Here is a 6,000-nt window from a genome sequence, read left to right as displayed (position 1 = left end):
GGTATATAACCAAGAGAACTGGAAACATAAACTTGCATGTGAATGTTCATGGCAGCATTATTTGTGAGAGTCATAAAGTTTAAACAAACCAAATATCCATCAGTTGATGAATATGTAAGCAAAATTGGTATATCCACATAGAATATCAGTCACCATAAAAAGGAACAAATTACTGATTCATGCTATAACATGGGTTGACATTGAAAACATTATTCTGAATGAGAGGAGCCTAACACAAAAGGCTACATATTGTGTGATATCATTTATAGAGAACTTGTAGAGAGACAAATTAGATGAGTGCTTGTCAGAAGCTGAGAGGTGGAGACATGGGATGGGTATGGGATTTCTTTTCGAGGTGATGAAAGTGTTCTAAAATTAATCACACAGATGGTTACATAACTTTGTGCAAGGACTAAAAGCCACTGAATTATACACTTTAAAAGGGTGAATTTTCTGGTTTGTGAAGTGTATCTCATATGCTGAGTATTCAATAAAGGTGTCTTAAAAATATAACAATAAGAATAGAGATCTGTTGATGAGGAAGAAGGGCATGATGGATATTAGATATACAGAGAACATTCTGCACGTGTCTCTCTATATATATGCATAAACTTTTTTCAAATTTAGATCTATTAAAGTATTATCTATATCTTGGTAAAATCTACTTTCTATTTTCTCATCCATACCAAAAGCTGTATTTTAAAAAATCATTGATTTGAATTGCATTAGAACTCTTTTTATCTTCAAGTTCCTAAAACTCAATTCAAAGTGACTCAGGGATTTTAAAAGAAAAGAAAAGTAAAAAATAAAAATAAAAATAAAAGCCAAGGCCACATCAATGGAAATTTTAGGAGGTAAAAATGGCTTCAGGTATAGCTGAATCCAGGTGCTCACACGAATGTATAAAGAATCTACTCTGCTTTCCCCTGGACTGGACTTCTCTTTAGGCAGGCTCTCCTCACATGATTAGACAAAGAACCCCTGCAGCCCAGGTTTGCATAGCAACCCCAGCAGAGAGAGCATTCTTTTCCCTGTAGTTCCAATACATTTCCAAGGCATGACACTGGGCCTGCCTTAGGTCCTCTGTCCATTCCTGAACCAGGGAGTGGGGACAACTTTACCCAGGCCACATGAAAAGAAGGCAGGGGATATAGTCATGTTGGAATGGCAAAAAATTTATGCCTACTATAGCCTTATTACAGGAGTCATCACTCATTCTGGGTGGGGGAAGGGGTGACAAAGCATTACCTATATATCCATTGTCTTGGAATGAATTGCAAAACACCAGTCAGCCTCCCTCATGTTTATCAGCTATACCTTGCCTTGCAGCAATCACCTATGAAGAGAAACCAAATACACATAAGGCCATGTAATATTGTTAATACATTCAGAATGACTTCATAAAACAACGGACCCTCTCCCTTCAGTGATTCACATGAAGGTACAGTTCCTAAAGTCAAATTTAAACTTTTGAAGTTGAAAAGATGCCTGTCATGTTGGTGAGGGCCGGATATCCCCAAGACCTAGGACAGTGTTTGGCTCACACTGGACACTCATAAAACATGGTGATTGGCTATGTAACTTACCCAAATATTTACTGGTCCAAAAACACTTTTCAGGTCTCTGAAACCTCAGAGACCCTTGATTATTCCTAAGGAGAAAAGAAAAGAAAGTGATCTGAACAGTGAGTCCTTTTGAGCACGTGGAATCCCCATTATTTTTAATGGGGATCTTATTTTTAAGATGGCTCAGTTGTCACAGGTGTATGGGAAGGTGAAAAAAATCATAAAAGGAAATATTCATAAATAAGAGCCAGAGCCCTAGCACTGGTTTCACTAATAAATAGGACATTTTTAACTCAGAAAATCTGCTTTTCCAGTATTTTTCACTTTACAGTGTGTTCTTTTAAAATAAGCAAGCTCTTGGGGCGCCTGGGTGGCTCGGTGGGTTAAGCCGCTGCCTTCGGCTCGGGTCATGATCTCGGGGTCCTGGGATCGAGTCCCATGTCGGGCTCTCTGCTCAGCAGGGAGCCTGCTTCTCTCTCTATCTGCCTGCCTCTCTGTCTACTTGTGATCTCTCTGTCAAATAAATAAATCTTGAAAAAAAAAATAAAAAAAAATAAAAAAAAAATAAAATAAGCAAGCTCTTTAACCTCCTTGCAGGTTAGGCCTGTGATCTAGGAACTCATTAATTGTAATTTTTCTCCTGGCACCTTCTCCATCACTCTCATTTACCCTGTCTGTAAAATTATGATAATAATAATCTGTGCTCACCTAACATACGGTAATAATTGCTAATTAACTAATTTTTATATGTAGAAACCTCTGAAGACTTTACACAGGTGCTAAGTTATTATTTTAGGCGGGGGGGGGGCAGTATTAGGACTTTCTGTTTGCAAGCATGACGGCTCATACTCTATTACAGCCCACTCCATGGGGATGCTTTCATGTACCATCCACTGCTGGTAGATTTGACAAGCAAACCCTGAAGTATGCTATCACTTTCTTTTGTCACCTTGTGCCTCAAATAGCCAAGTCGTGCTCATTGTTTTATCTATGGGGGCCTTTTTAATAGCAAAATATAACCACTTTAGCACTGGCATCAACTAAGCTCAAAAGATATAGAGTTGTAATTCTCAAGCTAATGTAATTCTCAAGCACCACCCACGCTCCTCCCCCCCCCCCCATCTAATGTAGAACACACATTTGCTTTTCAGGTAAATTCTATTTGATTATATTTAAAAAGAGAGTCGTTCCCCTCAGCACCCCCCCCCAAAAGAGAGAGTTGCCCATTGTTTAGGATTTTTTTCCTTGCTTTTCCTTTTTATCATTTTTATAACAAAAGAATAATCTTTTCATCTGGGAGGGCTTCAGGCAGAACATTTTTGAGATGTCAGCCAACCAAGAGAAATGTGACATTACCATTCTTTGAAATCTTGTCCTGAAACTGTGGTTTTGGTACCCAGATCAACCAGGCACTTGGCAATGAAAAAGCTAAAACAAAACATTACTGAAAATAGTCCTACAATGGTATGGTGTTTCTAGGATAATCGTTTGTTATATTTTAACAAACAAAAGTCACTTCAACCTTTCATTCTATTTTCATGGCTGCACAGGAACAGACATGAAACATTTCACAAAGCTGGCCATGAGCTGCTTGCTACAGGGGCAAAAAGCAATCATGGAAAAAACTTCAGCAATGGGAACATTTTTCTATACAGGTAAAATGGAAAATGTGTCCGCACGCTGGCGTACTCTCTGTAATTTTGGCAAATAGCACACTCCATCTTGACAGAATACATAGAGCCTTAGAAGTTGAATCCAAAAAGATGAAAGAACTCAGAGGACAGTGAGTCAGTTTGTCATTGGTGGGAATCTCCACAGTAACTTATAATTTATCCATGGATTGTGTAAGCTTAAAGATGAAGATAAAGCTGCCGTTGGAGAGCTTGGAGAGAGCTGGCTTGGACGGGTGTTCTTCCTATTCCAGAACTACAAAGTTTCTGATGATTCTTTCAACTGTTGGAGATAAGTGAAAGTGTGTTTCCAACTTCTGTAATACATGCTTTGTGTCTGTTATTTCCAGAAGGGCAGTACTTGACTAGCAAAGACAGGAACTACCCAGTTTGTGAATGGAATTGTGGGTGATGGTGTAAGAACTGCACACAACTCCAGATAGAGTAGGCCCCCCCTTCTCTGAGGGGGGTGCATTCCAAGACCCACCCCAGGATGCCTGAAACCAAGACTGGTCCTAAACCCTATAAAAACTATGTTTTTTTCCTATACATACAAACCTATGATAAAGTCTAATTTACAGATTAGGCACAGTTAGACATTAACACTATCTAATAAAACAGAACAATGATAACCATATATTGTAGTAGAAGTTACAGGTATGTGGTCTCTGTCTCCCTCGAGATACCGTCTTCTACTCTCCCCTCTTGTGAACATATGAGAGGATGAAATGCCTACGTGATGACGTGCCACGAGGTGAGCGACCTAGGTGTTGTGACGTAGCGTCCGGCTCCTACGGACATGACCTGGCATCAGAAGGAGGATTCTTGGCTTCCATGAGCACCGCTGACCATGGGTAACAGAAACCACACAGACAAAAACCGAGGACAAGGGAGGAGGACTACTGTCACAAAAATTTAAAAGCGCCTTTTGGGAAAAAAGTCGCAAGAAGATCCACACTGCACATGAGAAAGGTACCTTTTATTTTTCATGCCCAAATCTCCCACAGACAGGCTTCTGACCTTTTTGTTTTGCAGCAGTTGATAAAAATGTATTGAATTAAATAATATATACATACAAATTTAACGGTCACACTGAGCCTAAGTCAGTGAATAACACCATTCTACTCAGTAGAGAGATTTTCATCGAAGGAACAATACATGTGATTGTGCTCCACGCTGGGGCTTGGCAAGTTTTTTTCTGTAAAGAACCAGGGAGTAAATACCTGTGGCGCTGTTGGCCATGTCATCTCTGTCACAACTCTTCAGCTGTAATGGTGTGGCACAAAAGCAGCTGGATAAAATATGTAAATGAATGGCTGTGGTTCTATTCCAATAAAACTCTATTTTCGAAAGGGCTGGCTTAGTGTGCCTACTGCTCTCCTTTATGAATGCACCGCCATTTGGGCAAGACAAAAATCAGCTCAACTTGAACCCATTAAGTCCATCAGGGCAAGACAGACTGATATGGGTTTTATTAATAAATAGATGTTCAATTAATCTTGATACTTGGAACAAAGGGGACAGTAAAGTATCATAAACTTGGGAGTCAGAAAAACCTATGTTCAGATTTTGGGTCTTCCACTTACTGACTATAAAACCTTTGTGAGTCACTCACTTCAGTCCTTCTCTGTGAAAGGGAGATGTTATGAGTGCCTGTTTCACAGCATTGATATAGATATAGTGGCACACCATTTAAATCAGGAAGCCTATGGAAAGGACTTGGCACAGTGCCAGGCATCCATCGTGCTAAATAACAGTAGGACTGACTTAATGACTATAAGGAGGGAACATTCTGGTAAACCAGCATTGCCCATGCTTCCTACAGTTATCATCTACAAACTGGGTCCAGATTCTCTGCCCTAGATCCCTGGAATGCAAGGATCCTAATGCACTTGTACATAGACTATGGATATGGGGTGATGGAGGGAGTAATACATTAAAAGCAGTCTGCTGACAAGCTTCTCCAGAAAGGAATTAGAATTAAAAAGACGCCATATTGGAACTACGTATGAACGCTCTCTGTCTTAAAGTTATTTATTATTCTGTGAATCAGCCAGTTGGTCCCCATAACAATTTTAACAACCAAGAAAACAAATGAACATCAGAAGAACGTGAGGTCCTCTTGCTTTAGAAAAAAAAAATGGTGCCAACAGTCATTAAGGCAATTCCTTAAAAGGGAATTACTGGAGGACATTGTCTTTCACAGATAAATGTGTCCATCGTGTTAAGTGCAAAGCCAAAGGATCTTTGCCAGAACCTCTAACTGAGATCGCCAGTGAAGATGCCCTCATTACCGGGAACCCATTTCAAACAAACCAGTGAGATATTTGTTCATCCTCTGTTTACAGGGATTTAGGCAGAAACTAGAGAGCTATTTAACTGAAGAAACCATAAGGTCAGACATGTCTTATTCTCACTTCTATATGCCCAAAGTGGAACACAGTCCCTGGCATACAGTAGATGCTCAGTAAATGCCCATGACACTGTTGACTGACAGATGAGAAGGTGCCATGGCTTTCTCAGACTTCCAATGGCACAGACACACAGCTCTGGAGCATTGTACTATTCTAAGCCCTGTGCTGCACTGTGGGGCATATTGGAGACAGTAACCGATTGCATCATATTATATGCTTGGCATAATTATACTGTAGGCTTTTGTCTCCTTTGGTGCCAGTCAGTCTCCAAACACATGCCGCTGCCTCGCTTTGCTTATGTAAAGCACTAGGGTTGCCCACTCATTACAACTGGGATTTGTGAACTCTGTG

Source organism: Mustela putorius, unplaced genomic scaffold, assembly GCF_011764305.1.
Source record: "Mustela putorius furo isolate JIRA1106 unplaced genomic scaffold, ASM1176430v1.1 tig00000095_pilon_pilon_pilon, whole genome shotgun sequence".
Taxonomy (NCBI): Eukaryota; Metazoa; Chordata; class Mammalia; order Carnivora; family Mustelidae; genus Mustela; species Mustela putorius.
Note: the sequence above shows the minus strand (reverse complement) of the source record.